This window comes from Armigeres subalbatus, chromosome 1, assembly GCF_024139115.2.
Source record: "Armigeres subalbatus isolate Guangzhou_Male chromosome 1, GZ_Asu_2, whole genome shotgun sequence".
Lineage (NCBI taxonomy): Eukaryota > Metazoa > Arthropoda > Insecta > Diptera > Culicidae > Armigeres > Armigeres subalbatus.
Window position 1 is genome coordinate 247,143,345 of NC_085139.1, and position 19,120 is coordinate 247,162,464.

Consider the following 19,120-nt stretch of genomic DNA (forward strand, 5'->3'; position numbering starts at 1 on the left):
TTTAAAAATATGTTTATTCTTACATCTACTTTTTCATGCTTTGCATAACCTTTTGAGCAGATATGGGGTGCAGAAAAAATCCGTTTTTAGTCAATTTAAATCGCAAACCAGTTTGCTCATGCATGAGAGCTCGACGATTAAGATTTGAGAATGATTTTACAAGTGTCAACAAATCGAGTCTTTTTGTATGACTTAAGATCTTTTCAAAAGTGCCTTTTTGTGCCGATTCTTTTCAAACGATAGAAGCACAAAAGTCCATCGAATTCAATGGTCATTTAAATTCATTCGACAATGTTACACCAATTTACCTTCATTTGTTGCCAATGTGCCAGCGGGGGTTCCATCACTTTCCCCTACGTTATCCTCCACTCCACAACAATTCCACAAATTGGAATTCGATTCCGACTGGTATTTTGCTTCCGAGCCTTTTCTTCGGCGACGTCCTCCCATCAGGGTAACAGAAGAACGATTCCCAAATCGACGGATTCAGCTCTGTTGCTGCAGTTACAATGTCAGAGCTCCCCTGCTGGCGGTACAATCGCTATCGAAACGCCCCGTCTTATGCGTTGCTTTCCCGCTTTCGGGGGTAGGAAAAGGTGATAAATCACGGCAACAATCGTACTGTGTATTGCGTGCGAGCATCCTCCTGGGAATCTGACAGGTGGAGCCCGGAGGAGGTGTTGTGGAAAACCACTGCCTGGCGCCAGCCAGCGCGCGTTCATCAGGAGCACGTGCTTTCAGGCGAACGAATATACGCGCTCGAATGGAGCTGATATTGCATTCGGTCGAGCTTCGTCGGGCCACCATACCAGGAGAAGAAGGGTGGCTTGGGTGAGATGGCATCATTGTTGTAGGTCATCCATCAATCAAATTGATTGGGCACACCGAAACCAGCGATTCGATTTTCGGGACCAGAGCTCGACTCCGAGAGATGATGGCACGTACAATGGGTACAGCGGAAATACGAGTGGTGAAAAGTCGAGAAATTGCGTAAATTGTTCACCTATTGGACAAGTGTCCTGAGGACAGCTGTCTTCCAACTTTTGATCATCTCAAATTTTGAACACGAGAAACGTATCAAAATTACTCTTGGACCAGCAATTAGTTTTGCCCACCTTTTAGCATCGGAATTTTCCACAATGTGCATCGCAGGCCTACATTCCTGCGAGCTGTTTGTTGTGCTGATTCTCCCACCGGTATTTGGTGTTCGCTCGATACGCACGGGGGATGGCGCCGTGCCCAGCCAACAGGGCCGGAAAACCGAATGGACCCAAACTCCTATATATGGATGATAATTGAGTCATAACGGTGGCCGACGGGGAGGGACGGTAGGCATATTGAGCGGAACGGGACCGGAGGGGGGGGAGCGGGGGAAAGTGGCACTCCGAACGTGCGGTTTTGATTGAATTATTGGTTCACTGATTAGCGTGTTGATGGCGAGCGAGCCGGCAAACTGTCGAGCGATGAGTGAAACCGGATGGAAACTTTCCGTCCGCCAGAAATGTGCGACTGGTAAAAGTATCAGTTGCATTTCTACGCTGGAATTGGAATTTGACACCCGGGAAGGTGTGAACTGTAGACGGGAAGGAAAGATGCAACCATGCTTGCAAGAAGATTGAGATATTTCGAAAGCAATGCGTTTGTTTTTTTACGAGTGAAGCTTTTGCTAAATTAATCAATTCCACATACCAATAATATGACACATTGTTACAATATTGTCCACATTTATATGCACCTCGACGGGTAGTTCCCTGCTGGTCGACCGGTGAACGGATCGGATTTAAACGATCGCGATTTCGCATTTCGAAGCACTCTATGTCTTCATCGATAACGATGTCAATGGGCATCATACCGGTGATGACACAAAGTGCAAAGTGCGACACGGTACGGTACGCGCTCGCAACTCTTAGGCACATGAGCCTATACGTACTTTCTAACTTCGTTCTGTAGCAGTCAATACGCAGGGCCGTGCCCCAAGCTGGTCCCCCATACCTCAGTCATCCGGGACAATGTCACTAAAGCTGTGGAGGCACGCTTGCAGGCGTAATGACGTAGCTACCAAAGGTGAGCTTATCGACGATCATTACCCCCAAGAGTTTGATGGAGCGTTCAGAGGTGACCGCGCAGTTGACTGCCCTTGTCACCGCTTGTTGCTCCGACTTTCGGTTGTTAACAGCAACCACCTCAGTCTTGTGGTGAGCCAGTTCTAACTTCCTGGAACTCATCCACTCCTCCACAATTGCGATCGAGTGGGCTGCAGTCAACTCCACCTCTTCGATCGATTCGCCGTAAACCTCCAGCGTAATATCGTCAGCGAAGCCGACGATTACCACGCCCACCGGGAACTTCAACCTCAAGACACCGTCGTACATGACGTTCCATAACACCGGACCCAGTCTGAACATCTCGGGAGCCTCAGCAATGGCCGCTTTGATGGCCAGGTTCGGAATACACTCAACCCTCTTTTTACGTCACTTATTTGGGGGACGTAAACCGAATGTGACGTAAAAAGAATTTTTGCTGAAATTTCTAGTATTTCACTTAATTTATTGATCGTGAGGATACTTTCAAGTATATTCTGTTACCGGCGGGTAGCATTTGTGCATTAATACATGATAAGTACGGAAAATTAGGGATCATTATTATAAAGATAGGCACATCTAAATAAACGGTCAATTCAGATGGCTACCCGAGCGCAGTCGACAAAGTCGCGCGAATGAACTGAGCCTCTGTCTGGGTGATTGGTGGGTGATGGATCGCCACTGAACTGAATAGAGGAAATGGATAAACGAGCGTTGGAGAGTGACCGTCGGGTAGTTTGGAACGAAAGAAAACGTACGAATTGGCAACGAGGAGTCAGTAGATGGTGATAATTGCCAGAAGTGAGTCGAAGACGAGTTTTGATGAAAAAGAAGTTTGATCGTGAGATTTGTTGGTTGTTGCTGCACGGTCATCTGCAGGCCAATCGTTTTCCCTCGGAAGATCGGTCCCGAGAACAGCAGTGGAGTGGATTAAAATTTCGGTCCGGGTTCTAAGGAAGCTCAACCCACAAAAATTACTTCAGATATAAACCACGTGCCGCCTAGCCGGCGTACGAGAGGCCATCTGGGCCAACCCTAGCAACCGCCTCGCTCCGGGATTACCGTTCCGCGTGTCCAGCAATCTGGTGTCATCCACCGATTCGGAATAACTCTGGTTCTCTCACCAATCTCGCCCTCCAACCGAGCAACCAAGCCACGAGAGGAGCCATCGAAGCCACCTCACACTGTCGTTCCATTACCGAGTTGTAAACCGCCTCGTATCACCACCAAGGCATCGTCCGCTTCCGTCTCACCGCCAAGCGACGTCCCGCAACCGCATCCCGCCATACTAGCCACCTTCCGCTAGGCAGCCTTTACTTTGCACCGATCAATGTGCAAAAACGGCTATCGCCTCACCACCAGTTGCGTCCTGCCATCGTATCACCACCAAGGCATCGTCCGCTTCCGCCTCACCGCCAAGCGACATCCCGCAACCGCATCCCGCCATAGTAGCCGCCTTCCGCTATCGCTTCACCACCAAGCTACGTCCCGCTACCGCATCCCGCCAGTAGCCGCCTTCCGCTATCGCCTTACCACCAAGTTGCGTCCCGCAACCGCATAACCAGTAACCATCGAGTGCTATTTTGGAAAGCCGAATAAAGCGATTGAGTTGACCGTAAGTACCAGTTCTCAGATAGGTTTCCGTACTCCGAAAACTTCCCCAGCGTCTCAACACCCTGAGACCCGGAGCCAAAAGAGGTCTTGTGTACCCTCCCCTGGGGCTGCCGTTGGCTCTAGACCAGCAGCCTGGGGTTTTATGCCGATTTCCCTCTAAAATCGAGCCCAGCGGTTCTGGGGTCAAAAAGAGGTCTTATAATTCACTTGTGTCTTACATGAGGTATTGTAAGATCTCTCCAAATCCAGGAGATGTTATAAGATCCCCAAATTGTCCTGGAGTTTGAATCAAATAGTCTGTCTAATCAACCAAAGCCTTCATGATGTCCCAAGCCGTGGTATCAACTCAATTATGTCCTCCGAGGATTTGTCTTTCACTTGCGTCTCAAAACAAGACATATGAGGTGTTGTAAGATCTCCAAATTGTCCTGGAGTTTGAATCAAATGGTCCACCGAATCAACCAAGGCTTCCATGATGTCCCCAGTCTCGGTGTCAACCCAATTTTGTCCTCCGATTATTTGTCTTTCACTTCCGTCTTCAATTCTTGCGTGTATGAAGTTGTAAGATCTCCAAATTATCCTGAAGTTTGAATCAAATGGTCTATAGAATCTACTGAGGCTTGCATGATGTCCTCAGCCGCGGTATCATCCCAATCAAGCCCTCCGAGTATTTGTCTTCCACTTGCGTCTCAAGTCCAGGAATATTGAATGTAACTCCAAATTGTCCTAGAGTTTGAATCAAATGGTCTACAGGAAAAACCAAGGCTTCTACGATATCCAGAGCCGCGGTGTTAACCCAATTTTGTCTTCTGAGTATTGGTCTTTTACTAACGTCTAAACGACAGGTATATGAGAATTTGTTAGATATCCAAATTGTCCTGGAGTTTAAATCAAATGGTCAAAGAAGCGCTCATGATGTCCTAAGCCGTGCTGCCAACTCAATTATGTTCTCTGAGCATTTGTCTTTTACTTGCGTCTTAAAACAAGACATATGAGGTGTTGTAAGATCTCCAAATTGTCCTGGAGTTTGAATCAAATAGTCTAATAAATCAGCCAAGGCTTCCATGGTGCTCCCAGCCACGGTATCAACCCAATTATGTCCACCGGTTATTTGCCTTTCACTTGGGCCTCAAATCGAGGCATATGAGATGTCTTAAGATCTCCAAATTGTTCAGGAGTTCAGAGAAGGAGAATCAAATGGTGTACCGAATTTACTAAGGCTTGCACGATGTCCTCAGCTGCAGTATCATCCCAATTACGCCATCCGAGTATTTTTCTTTCACTTGCGTCTCAAGTCCATGTATATCAGATGTTTTAAGATCTGCAAATTGTCCTGGAGTTTGAATCTGATGGTCTACAGAATCAATCAAGGCTTCCACGATGTCCCCAGCCTCGGTGTCAACCCAATTTTGTTTTATGAGTATTGGTCTTTTACTAACGTCTCAAATACAGGCATATTCGATATTGTAAGATCTCCAAATTGTCCTGGAGTTTGAATCAAATGGTGTAATGAATCAACCAAGGCTTCCATGGTGCCCCCAGCCGCGGTATCATCCCAATCATGCCCTCCGAGTATTTGTCATTCACTTGCGTCTCATGTCCAGGTTTATGAGATGTTTTAAGTTCTCCAAATTGTCCTGGAGTTTGAATCAAATGGTGTAATGAATCAACCAAAGCTTCCACGATGTCCAGAGCCGCGGTGTCAACCCAATTTTGTCTTCTGAGTATTGGTCTTTTACTAACGTCTCAAGTCCAGGTATATGAGGTGTTGTAAGATATCCAAAATGTCCTGGAGTTTGAATCAAATACTCTAATGAATCAACCAAGGCTTCCATGGTGCTTCTATCTGCGGTATCATCCCACTCATGCCCTCCGGATATTTGTCTTTCACTTACGTCTGAAGTCCATGTATATGAGATGTTTTAAGATCTGCAAATTATCCTGGAGTTTGAATCAGATGGTCTACAGAATCAACCAAGGCTTCCACGATGTCCCCAGCCTCGGTGTCAACCCAACTTTGTCTTCTGAGTATTGGTCTTTTACTAACGTCTTAAATACAGACATATTCGATATTGTAAGATCTCCAAATTGTCCTGGAGTTTGAATCAAATGGTCTATCGAATCAACCAAAGCCTTCATGATGTCCTAAGCTGTGGTATCAACTCAATAATGTTCTCTGAGTATTTGTCTTTCACTTGCGTCTCAAAACAAGATATATGAGGTGTTGTAAGATCTCCAAATTGTCCTGGAGTTTGAATCAAATGGTGTAATGAATCAACCAAGGCTTCCATGGTGCCCCCGGCAGCGGTATCATCCCAATCATGCCCTCCGAGTATTTGTCATTCCATTGCGTCTCAAGTCCAGGTATATGAGGTGTTGTAAGATGTCCAAAATGTCCTGGAGTTTGAATCAAATGTTATAATGAATCAACCAAGGCTTCCACGATGTCCAGAGCCGCGGTGTCAACCCAATTTTGTCTTCTGAGTATTGGTCTTTTACTAACGTCTCAAGTCCAGGTATATGAGGTGTTGTAAGATCTCCAAAATGTCCTGGAGTTTGAATCAAATAGTCTAATGAATCAACCAAGGCTTTCATGGTGCTTCTATCTGCGGTATCATCCCACTCATGCCCTTCGGGTATTTGTCTTTCACTTACGTCTCAAGTCCATGTATATGAGATGTTTTAAGATCTGCAAATTATCCTGGAGTTTGAATCAGATGGTCTACAGAATCAACCAAGGCTTCCACGATGTCCCCAGCCTCGGTGTCAACCCAACTTTGTCTTCTGAGTATTGGTCTTCTACTAACGTCTTAGATACAGACATATTCGATATTGTAAGATCTCCAAATTGTCCTGGAGTTTGAATCAAATGGTGTAATGATGATTCATCCAAGGCTTCGATATCAAACCATTTATGTCTTCAGATTCCACTTACGTCTCAAATCCAGGCATATGATATGTTTTAGTATCTCCAAATTGTTCTGGAGTTTGAATCAAATGTTCTGCCGAATCAAACAAGGCTTTCACGATGCCCCCAGCCGCGGTGTCAACCCAATTTTGTCTTCTGAGCATTGGTCTTTTACTAACGTCTCAAATACAGGTATATGAGACGTTCTAAGATCTCCAAATTGTCCTGAAGCTTAAATCAAATGATCTATCGAAACAACCAAAGATTTCATGATGTCCTAAGCCATGGTATAAACTCCAATATGTTCTCTTAATATTTTTTTTAAATATATATGACCTGTAATGAAATAATTGTTGATTGCGTATCTAATATGGATCTATGGATAAAATGGGATGAATCATTCAAAAATAATAATCCTGTAGACCTAAAGACCAGTACTCTATGACTTTATGGAATAGAACAATAGTTGAAGAGGTATCCTATTTAGTCCTATGGATCAAAACGGGTATGAGCAAGTTTTTTTTAAAGAGATAACAGCCTTTTGGTTACGCGTGTTGACCATAAAGCTTATATTTCAGGGATGGATGATCTGCAATGGAACAATAGTTGAAGCCGTATTCACTTTGGTTCTATGGATCAAAAAGGGCATATCCCATATGAATTGACCGAATTTAGTCACAATCAAAGTGCTACAAACATCCCTAGAAACATTTTAGTTTTATGCTGATTTTACCGAAGTCATGTAGAGCAAGTAATGGCTCAAATGACCGTTATAGAACTAAAAATGTTCCTAGGGATGATTGTCTGACTTGTGCTGCTCGGGTTTTTACTGGGGTTGCTGGGGACATCATGGAAGCCTTGGTTGATCCGGTAGACCATTTGATTCAAACTTCTGGACAATTTGGAGATCAAGTGGAAGAAAAATACTCAGAGGACATAATTGGGTTGATACCGCAGCTGGGGACATAATGAAAGCCTTGGTTGATTCGGCAGACCATTTGATACAAACTCAAGGGCAATTTGGAGATCTTAGAACAACTCATATGCCTACATTTGAAACGCAAGTGGAAGACAAATACTCGGAGGACATATTTGGGATGAATCCACGGCTGATGTGTCTAGGGAATTCTTGGATGACCAGGAAAGGAACGGCTGCTTAACATTAATTCTAACATTAACAAATTTTATTAAATTCTACACTTCGAATTGTGGTGCTTAAGTAATGTCAAAGAATGGTTTACAAGCTAGCGTGCTTTGAGCGAAAAATTTTCACTTCGGTAGGACCTAGGTACATGTTTGATGCATACAGCTTTTTATAATAGCTCAACAGTAGGGTGGCTCAAAAAACACTTTTGCAAATTTTTTGATGGGCCACCCTCTTATTCGATTCTATTTGATGCCCTGATGCTCTGGACAAAATTTCAGCCAAATCGGTCAACGTTTGGGCGGTGCTAAACTCGTTGGAAGTTTATATGGAAAAATGTATGCAGAAATATCCAAAAACAGTGATTTGCAGTTGGACGGTACAATTTACGATCAAGAACCATGATACTCATTCAGTTCTTGTAGAATTAAATACAGAATGTTATGCTGAAAACCACGAGAAGATTAGAGTTTTTTAGGCAAAGATATTAGCATTTTACTGGAGTGTTGTAGGGGTGAATTTATTTCTTTTCAAAGGTAAAAGAAACGAAATTTGCTCAAACCCCACTTCAGAGAAATGCTAATAACTTAGCCGGGCAAATTCTAATCTTCTCGCGGTTTTCTGCATAGCATTCTGTATTAAAATCTTCAAGATCTGAGTGAGTATCATAGTTCTTCATCGTAAGTTGAGCTGTCCAATTTTGCCATATAAACTTCCAACTAGTTTAGCACCGCTCAAACGTTGACCGATTTGACTGAAATTTTGTCCAGAGCATCAGGGCATCAAATAGAACCAAATAAGAGGGCGACCCATCGAAAAAAAATAAATAGTTTTTCCCATACTAATTTGAGCCACCCTACTCAACAGTGCTCGTTGTGATACCATATCACATCTTAGGCAAGCCCCACAATTCTCAGCGGTCAGAGGAGATGTCGCCTAGACCTTGTACGGCATCCTCTATCCCGGTCAGTAAAACATTTTTATTTCAGAATCGTTATACCCCTTATTGTTTTAGAGAGGGGTATTGGAAAAACTAAAAGCATAGGACTTTCTGGGAAATTCCTAAACTGATTGATTGAAGTTTTGCGATTTAATTAAATCATTTGTATTCTATTTCCCACCTATCGCGTTATCCAGAACTATCAACATTCTTTGAAACATTCCCACTGATCGAAAAGGATTCGAATAAAGTAATATCATCAATATATTGCTTATGCTATCAATATTTAGACTTCTGTGAAAATTTTTGATGGCGGGTCATAATAAATCTGTCGAATACCATTGGTCACACAAATTCGAGAATTTGACATCTTACAAATGCTTATCAGCGTAGGTGAGCATTTGGTATTAGATGAGCAGAGATCCTTGTGAGGATAGCTTTCAAAAGGGGAGGTACTAAGGTACACCGGGGCAAGTTGAAATGCGGGGTAAGTTGAAACGGAAGCTGTAATTTAGATCAGCAATGACCGAATGCCCTGGTTGTTTTTTTTACAAATTACTCCCTTAAACGCACCTTCTGACTGCCATTCCCGGAAGATTGCAGCTACAAAAAGCAATCCCTGCCATTATTTACTTTTCGCCCTTTCCAAAATTCGAACCAACTTTTTGACGTGTTAATGAAACAGGTCTTAAAATGATGTTTGAAAGTGTTTTTGCATTAAATTTTCACGGTAGGTAATCATTGAATGTTGAATAAACATAATGATTATGAAAAATCGATGGAAGATACGTTTTAATTTTTGCATTTTGGTAGTTTGATATTGCTCCGCATTTTAAACTCATCGGGGCAAATAAAAATGCGTGATGCGGGGCAAGTTGAAACAACGATTCAAAACGTCACCCTCGCAATTAAAATTTCCAGAATTCAACATGGTCCGTAAATAGATTCGGAAAACAAAAATAATTAGAAAGGTCAAAAACTCTGAAAATCAATTTAATAAATTTCTGCCAATTTCGTCGTGAACGCAACCCTCCTACAATCTAAACTGAAGAATAGAATAAAAAGGGGCCATGTTTAAGCTGCATGATCTAGTTTTGAGCTGAGATGAGATGAGACATCTCACTGTCCCTTTTTGAAACCATTTGCCTGTCAGAAAAGACCAATTTTTATTGGGCGATTTGACAGACGCCGGCGAGCAAAGCTTTGCTTTATTCTGCGGGTGGGAACTTTGTTATTGATTTTGTTTTTGATTTTGATTTTGACGGACTAAAAATTTATCAAATGGTGATTTTTTTACAGCACTTCTAAGTTAAACTTTCAAAAAACCGTTTCAACTTGCCCCGGTGTACCTTATTAGCAATAATTCGCCAGCTATCAGCAGTATTCAATACTCACTTACTTTAGGTATCTTGTGCGTGTCCACAATAGCCTTTGTGTTGTGCTTTGAGTCTTGGTACAAAGTATTCTACACATGAATTCTAACATTAACAACTTTTATTAAATTATACACTTCGAATTGTGGTGCTTAAGTAATGTCAAAGAATGGTTTACAAGCATCCACTTTGATTACCGAACCGAATCAAATTCAGATCTACAAATGTTCTATGTTTTTATCAAATCATTTTTAAAGAGTTTTATTTAATTTTAAATGTTAATAAAAGCTGTGAAAAAGGTATTCGGTTAGAAAAGCTATCAAAAGTATCAATCGCTTCATATGGCCTACCTCCGTTTAACTATAATATCTATAGAAATTGCTTTCCGAAATGGCCAATACACCTCATTACGACGACAACAAATTAACAAGCATTCTACGAAATTTGACATACGAATAATCCGAAGATGATCAAAAAAACCCAAGAAAAAGCAATCACGCGTTTCATATTGAGCTGAGGGATCGTAACTAAGCAAATAATTTCCGCTCAGGAGTCTGAGTGCAAAGTACTCAATAAATATAAACATAAAATTGCGAATTTAGCAATAGCTACCTATGATCAAATACCGGGAAAATATTCATTAGGGGCGATTTGAATTTTCCAGCATTCCAAATTTTTCTTGCAAGGCGTAATACCGGTAACCGGCTTCATACCGCCATCGCGTCGTCGGAAAAAGTTTTCTGGCAAACGCACGAGGTGCAAAAGTGCTTTAGCAAGCGAGTGGCGAAAACTGATTCGGGGAGTGCGGTGCAGATCCAGACCGCCAGAAAAAGCACTCGCGCAAATCCCGACCGCTAGAAAACGCACTCAGAGGTAAGGAACAATCGTCGTGCTAGAGGAATTATGCTAACCTCAATCCCTTGAAACAGATTCGAGCGTTTGCTTCGTAGAAACGTGTGAAAACCACCCCTTCTTCCGTTCGGCAGAAGCAATCTTCCATCCATTCCGGTGGACCAAAGCCGCCAAGAGCATTCGTCGATCTGAACAGGTTTCAGCGGACAGAAGGTAAATAGTACTCTAGTGGATTCTGGGGAATAAGACTCTAACATCAAGCCAATTCGCAATAGAACTCCATTCCGAAGATTTGACGAAGACGGTTCCCGTGACACAGCAAACGACGACGACCTGTCGCATTGGAGGCCATCGTTTCAGTCTAAAGGCATCTTGGCAGCGCAAAAATCACCCCACTGATTGGGTAAGTGCCTCTAAAACAATGTGCGAACAGTCGTTTAACGGTGGACATACATCCACAGGGTTTTTGTGCCGGATTTTGTTTTTGTGCCTGATCAAATTCGTCAGCCGTCGGTGTGCGATCGATGCTGTTTGGCTGAAGGAAAGGTGCGTGCTAGCCTCGACGTGGGCGGCTTTGGGACAGAATGTCGAAAGACAAAAGGTCGAAAGACAAAAGGTCGAAGGACAAAAGGTCGACGGACAAAAGGTCGAAGAGACAAAAGGTCGAAGGGACAAAAGGTCGAAAGGACAAAAAGTCGACGGGACAAAAGGTCGACGGGACAAAACGTCGACGGGACAAAAGGTCGAAGGGACAAAAAGTCGAATGGACAAAATTTAAAAATCTATACTTCTGTATACATGAAAAATACTAAATATACGACAAGTTTGAAAACATGTTTCTGAAAAAAAATTTAGCTTGTTACATTTCCCAGAGATTTCTCCTTCTTTATTTCATGGGCAGTTCTTTAACCAATTTACGGTGAATATTCAACAGCCAGGGCGAGCATTGTATGATTTTGATTAGTTCGAGAACTGAAAAATTAAAACTTGTTAGATCGTGCTCTTGTAACACGTGTCGCTTCGAGTGCATGTTTGAGTGAAATACGTTGGTTTTGGTATCTTTGATTCAGTGTCGTATAATTAATTATTTCACCAACGCGACTTCCTATACATTCCTATACATTACATTCCGATGTCGATCATGGAGAATCAGAAGTCTCTTGTATAAATGTGTGTCAAATTCATTTTCCACTCATCATCATGTATTAGATGGGAACATTATTGGTTTTAATTCAACGTGACGTTATTATTGGTTTTAAATAAGAAATAAACACTGAATCATGTACACAAAGACTGGCCTTAAGCCGTACATAACAGTTTACATTATGCACATTATTCGGTGATTCAACCGTACGAATCATTTTAACACTCAAACATGCGTGATGTTGTATATTGTACAACATTAACGAAAAAATCTCTCTCATGGTACACAGCATGAACGATCCTGCATTAGTGTTTCAGGATAAAATCATGATTGTGCATATGCAAGCACTCGGAGTATTCGAAAAACGGGTGCTGAGGACCACCTTTGGCGGTGTACAAAAAGACGGTTTGTAGCGGCGAACAATGAACCACGAGCAAGCCCAGCTCTACGGCGAACCCAATATCCAGAAGGTAGCTAGAAGGGGTATGATGGGCAGGGCATGTTGCAAGAATTCCGTACAACTACCCTGCAAAGATGGTGTTCGCTACCGATCCGGAAGATACGAGACGGTATGGAGCACAGCGAGCGAGGTGGGCAGACCAAGTAAAACGACTTGGCGAGCGTGGGGCGCATTCGAGGCTGGAGAGATGCGGTATCGAACCGTGAGTTAACGTCGTTGCCGACCGGACTTTGTGAATTTCCATCGACGTTCCCATCGGTGTCAGCATTTTGGAGTTGGCAACATCAAGGCGCATCAGCAGAACCAGGCGAACGATATCGAGGGCGATCATCAAACCTGTACCTACCGAGCCAGTGCAGACTTAGCATACTTGTAATGTAGTTAAGTTAAGGATAATAAATCAGTTGGTTGTGTACAGTGAAGGTAGTGAGACGTTTAACAGAACTCCGTGTTCTCGAATTATTAACTCGTGTATTGTGGCGTCAAATTGTTGATTCAGTGGTTTCTGTTTAGATGTAAGCTAAATAAATGAATGAATGTGCTGAATTTGTTGAAAACATGGGCCAATATGACCCTTATTTGGCCAAGTGTCACCCCCGATGAGGGTACTTACATCATAGTTTTCCTTTGTATTGTTCTCAATACTATGGCTTTTCAATTTTAACCAATTTTGTAATTTCGACTTTTTGTCCCTTCGATCTTTTGTCATTTCGACCTTTTGTCCCGTCGACATTTTGTTCCTTCGACCTTTTGTCCCTTCGACCTTTTGTCCCTTCGACCTTTTGTCCTTCGACCTTTTGTCCTTCGACGTTTTGTCCGTCGACCTTTTGTCCCTCGACCTTTTGTCATAGATTCGACGTGGGCATCGTAGCAATCGGTGGGGACCGGCTTCGAAACCGTCGAGTGGTGTGCACTGGTGCAAGTTTGGTGACTGTGGTGTACGGAGACATCGGAGACTGCCTCGGAGGAACCTCATCCAGCAACCCGGTCGTACTGGACGGCCAGAGGGGTCTCCAGCAGAGGAGTATCGTCGGTACGAACATCGGGAGCGGCATGCAAGATTCGCGGCGGCGAGATGATCGCAGCACAGGCGAAACGTAGGGGGACGCCCCGTTAGGTGGTACCGTGAATACTGAACAAATTAGTTTGTATGATGGAATAAGTAGAGAAGAAGAAGTAAGACGAAGAGAGTAGGGATGAGAAGGTAGTAAGAGGAAGATTAGGGCAAGTGCCCCAAATATATGTATTAATTTGTGATTTGTGTCTAATTGGTGCTTTAGCCTCCAGTTTTGTTTGATTTGTGTCCGCTTTTATAGTTGTGCTCTACCCGCTACCGGAAGATCGCAATATACTTTTGGATGTCAATAATGTTTCAAATTCTTTTTACGTCACGTGCCGTAAAAAAAGGCCGTAAAACGAAGTGACGTAAAAAAAAAAGCCGTAAAAAGAGGGTTGAGTGTATTACCAGTTTGTAAAGTTTAGTAAAGTAAAGAGTTTGTAAAATAACTCCTCCAACTCGGAAAAAAATATCAATCCATGTTCTGCCCATCACTGGAATAAAATTGTAATCTCTATTCAAAACCAAAATTTTAGAAATTTCTTTTTTTCCTCTAGATTCAACAGAAACATTAGTTTCCCATTCAATTTTAAGCTTGTCACCATTAGTCTCCTTTTGCATTCTGATAAATTAATTGTTCTCATATAGTCACATTTGCCAATAATTGACACTGAGGCACCACAATTCACCTCCATTTGCAACGTTTTACCCTTCACAAGCAGATCTATTTCACAAGGGTTATATTTAGTAGAGAATATGTGGGGCGCCCTGGGAGTTCCTGAGAAAATCATCGGCCTCATCGAGGCACAGTACGAGGCCTTCTCGTGTAGAGTGCTGCACAATTGGGTCTTGTCCGACCCTATCCGGGTCGTAGTTACTGTTCCTCGTTACTGTTCCTCATCGTAATCGACGAGATTCTGGTAGATGCGATTGACCTGAACCAAACCGTGGGCTGCTATGGCAGCTTATAATCATGGAGCACCTAATTGGCACGATTTGGCTGATGGTTGCACTACTACTTTAACGGTGCTCTGATATGCAGAGTAAGCTCAACGATCTTGCCGAGCCGAGAAGGTTGAAAGCTTCCAATATCTTGGTAGCCAAATGGCGTCAGACGGCGGTACCAAGATCGACATAGGCGCACGGATCAAGAAAGCAAGGACTGCCTTTGCGAGTTTAAGAAATATCTGGAAAAACAGGCAGATAAGTGAACGCACCAAAATACGAATTTTCAACTCTAACGTGAAATCTGTGCTGTTATACGCTAGCGAAACATGGTGTGTATCAGTGGAGAACACTCAACGGCTGCAAGTGTTCATTAACAGATGCCTGCGGTATATAATTCGGGCCTGGTGGCCTCACAGCTGGATCTCAAACAACGAGCTCCATCGTCGTTGTCACCAGAGGCCGATAGCAACAGAAGTTCGGGATCTGAAGTGGGGCTGGGTCGGCCACACTCTACGTAGGGGCGGAAACGAAATCTGTAAACAAGCATTAGCCTGGAACCCAGCGGGACATCGTAGCAGAGGCAGACACAGAGGCTCATGGCGGAGAAGCTTCAATAAAGAAATAAAAGAAGTCTACCGATATCTAACCTGGCAACAGGTTAAAGCGATAGCCGGGCAACGCTCAGGATGGAGATCTTTCAAGTCGGACCTTTGCACCACCGGAGGTGTACAGGATCCTTAAGTAAGTAAGTAAGTAAGTATATTTAGTAGACGTCACATTCATACATTAAAAATCACCTGCAATCCAATCATCCTCACGAATGAAGCGAAATCGTCCGCTTTCATCCTGTTGAAGAGCTCCTCCAAGCTGTCGTCCTTGTTTGGTGTTGGATTTCCATGGTCCGCGAAGTTAACCGCGTCTCTTTCCATGTTTTTCAATTTAAAATACTTTCTCTTGATGTGTCCTTTGATTCCGCAAAAGTCTCATACAGAATCTGCATAATACCCTCTTTGCTGCCTATCCCTGGTGTTCTTCCATTCACGCCGAGTCCTTAGATTGTATGGTCCCGAACGTTCACCGTTTGTCCTTATCCCAAAATTATTTGGTCAAAAACCCAGCCTCGATTCAACCCGTCCTCGACTTTTCCAGGATCTGTATTTTTGTTTCTTGCCAAGTCGAATGTCGCAAGGAGTTTCTCCAATCTCGTTATTGGTTTACTGGGTGATGTATTGTTGCGACTCGAAAAAAAAATCCTGAAACGTCGCCGAAAGTCGTCGGTCCACCACCACTGCAGTTCTGATCCCCGTTCCGCATTTGCGTGACTGCATAGTATGACAATTTATCGCAAATCTTCGATTTTGCAATGTTCGTTCACGTAATTTTATGCCAGCACACTCCTGTTACGTGTCTATTGCGCTATCAATGCGAAAGATAATCTGGCAGATATCCGTCTGGGTGCAAATAAAACAGCGCGCCATCAAAACGGCAGAGCACAATACAGTTCACGATGCTCCGATCTGCTGCCGGTTTGTTGATCCTCCTGTCGACCGTCTCGACGGCCTCCATCGAAACGGAAGTAACTCTGCAACGTATCGAACAGATTAGCGGATTCAATATAGCCCGAACGGACTTTCGGATCACAAAATTCAACCGAACCTGTGCCGTAATGAACGGAACAATGGATTTATTAATCGACATGGATAATTCCTATACGGTAAGTTTGATTCAACTCAGAGAAACTCCAAATCATTCAAGGTACCTAATTTCGGCCCACCAACCAGTTTCAAATCAAATTTGCGCACAGTCGTATGGGAAACAACCAGTACAATGAACATCCGATGGGAGTCCTGGAGCGACCGGTTTGTCACTACTTGAACGGAACATACAGAGAGTATCAATCGTTGCTGCTGCATACAACCAATTTTCCACAGGTTGGACCGGAAGGGATTTGTCCATTCGCCTCCGGACAGTACTGGTTCAGGAATTTTGTTTTCAGTGCCAACTTTGTGCCCGCTTTTGTACCTGAAGGATTGTGGAGAATTACATTTAGAGTGAGTGGCCCTGCGGGTGTGCTCGACGAGCACATTTTTGCAAAACTTTCCAGGGAATCTTTCTGGTGACTGAAATCGAAGGCAGTAGCAAAAATTAGGAATTATGAAATACAATGAGATAATGACAAAATTTAGTACTCTCAAAATCATTTTCGAATGTCAAGTCAGAATCATGGAACACAAACTTCTGGAGCTCCAAGCTTCCAGGAGAAAAATCCAAACTCCTCTCATCAGTGCTTCCGGATTGTGGGTTGTGAACGTTGATTCATTGTTGGGGAAGTGGACTCTTCCCACTTTTCCCTTAGCCCTCGATAGCACCTTTCTGCTAATTCACACTCTGAGACCGGAATCCGGACGAAATTGGTCAGTGCGGACGGCCAAGAACCGGCAGGGTCTGGTCACGGGTGCCAGAGTTAACTAACCGTTTTTTCCTTCCAGCAGGGACTTAGTGCAATCGAGTACGGTTAAACTTTCCCATCAGTTCAGTGGAGACGCATGGTACGTCGTCGGTCTATTGTCGCGCTTTCGTAGTGCATATTCGTCTCGCCGTATTATATTCAATAGAAACATGAAAATAAAAATGTACAAAAATTTAATACAAAAATAAGAAACTGGCTGTCCATATACCACGTCAACAGATTATGGTCAGTCTTAGATAGGGGAGAACGGTCCAAAATGCACCCCTGGGACAAAATGGCTTCACTCATAAAATCACTCATATAATCTGTTGTAATACATTTATGAACGAATATCACCATTACAATTCATGATTAGTTATCCATCATTGAGCTCCATTGGAAACAATTAGCAAAATCCCTTCATATTCACTCAAATTTTGCGCCTATACGTTGAAATGGTTGGGTTTTTATGTTTATATGGGCGAAAACATCGAAAAAGCTTAAGGGGTGCATTTTGGACCGTTCTCCCCTACCCCCTCCCCCCGCGTGAACAATTGCTCATATAAGTATTCAAACGGCACGGCAAATACATTTGTATGAAACTGGGCCATTCGACACTCTCCTCTCCCCCTAAACTTCTCAAAATGTATCAGTCGTTGAAATCCTTGTTCGCCGAAACTGAACAAACTGCTGCAACCCGTTCCTCAAATTCTACATCTTCCAAGCTTAATGATCATATACATAGCTGCAGGTCAGTGGTCCGACTTTGAAACTCAAAATTTTGTCAGATTGGGAGTCGGCCCACCACCACTGCACTGCTGGTCTGACACTTGTTCTATATTTGCATGACTGCATGGCATAGCAACTTATCACAAATATTCGATTTTGCAATATTCGTTCACGTAATTACTCCTGTTAGGGTCTGTTCACAAATTACGTAACGCAGTTAGGGGAGGGGGGGAGGTTAACTGAGTGTTACTTTTTGTTACACTTTATAGAGGGGGGGGGAGGGTATTGGTCCAACATTACGCGTAACACGAAAAATTAATGTACTTTCCAAATACAGCTTGCAATAAAATGAATGTATCAAAAAAATTTTTGAAGTGTGCAACAAAACATAGCACAACTCATTTTCGCCCCTTCGTTTTCGCTCATAATCTGGATGACGTTTACTATTTTATTATGTTTGCTACCCTGGTTATAAGCAATCGAATTCACTTTCCGTCGTTACTACACCGCTAACGTGAAAAGGTTTTTCGAATAAGTTTCCGTCGGTAATATCGCACTCAGTATTGCAAATTATTCATTTGAGGATTAACAGAAATAGCTGTTCAGGATGGATAAATCTGAATTGTATCAGAAACTATTCAAATTATTTTGTGCTGCTTATCCGGATCGGCCGAAACAAAAATTGCAAAATGAGTGTAATATTTCATGGAGCAGAATCAAGCGTGCTGATGACTTCCAGCGATCATTCGCTCTGGAAGAAAAGCGTTTGAAAAAGGTTTCAGCGAATAAAGGATGCAACATTCAGCGCTTCTTTGCGAAGAAGTTGTCAACGGAAAAAAAGGATGCGAATTCGGGAAGTAACGGTGCAACGAATCCGAGAGGAGGATGTAACGACCGAGGTGACGACCACTCATATGTAGCGGAAACGACAATTACTTCCAAAACGGACAGCACTGCCAGTACTTCAGAGCCGTTGAACATCGAGCGCGCACAGCATAATGCTCCAAAGCAGGCAGAAGTGCGAAAAAAGCTGCAAATTGTCGATGCCGAGATCGCTGGTCTTGTAGTGCGCGAAGATAATGATATGATCACCACAGAGCAGGCAATAATATTGAGAAAAGCCAAGAAGTCGAAAATATGTTTGCGGAAACAACTGAAGAGATTGGAGAATAATCAAAAAAGACAGCGTCAGTTCCGGTCAGTGCAACGTAAAAAGAAATTGGAATGGCTTAACCTTAATGAGAAGTCGATACCATCGCCTGGTAGACCACGATATGAGCAGCAAGACGAAGTATTGAAAGCAATTGTAGATATTGCTCAATATGGTGCCTCAGCTCAGGAAAAACGAAGGTTTGAGGAGCTCCGAACTGTAAAAACCTTGGACGATCTGGTTGAAAAACTCAAGTAAGTAAATTGAGTAG

At 43.0% G+C, this 19,120-nt stretch overlaps 1 protein-coding gene and 1 long non-coding RNA gene across 18 annotated transcripts in view; both read left to right on the plus strand.

The window, feature by feature from the left end:
- LOC134206396 (neurobeachin) overlaps positions 1-19,120 on the plus strand; it is a 486,080-nt gene that overhangs the window by 143,179 nt on the left and 323,781 nt on the right. The window lies entirely within an intron of this gene.
- Positions 10,858-11,476, plus strand: LOC134212471 (uncharacterized). Its single transcript, XR_009979285.1, has 4 exons — positions 10,858-10,933; positions 10,990-11,125; positions 11,188-11,315; positions 11,374-11,476. It is a non-coding gene; the product is annotated as an uncharacterized LOC134212471 (long non-coding RNA).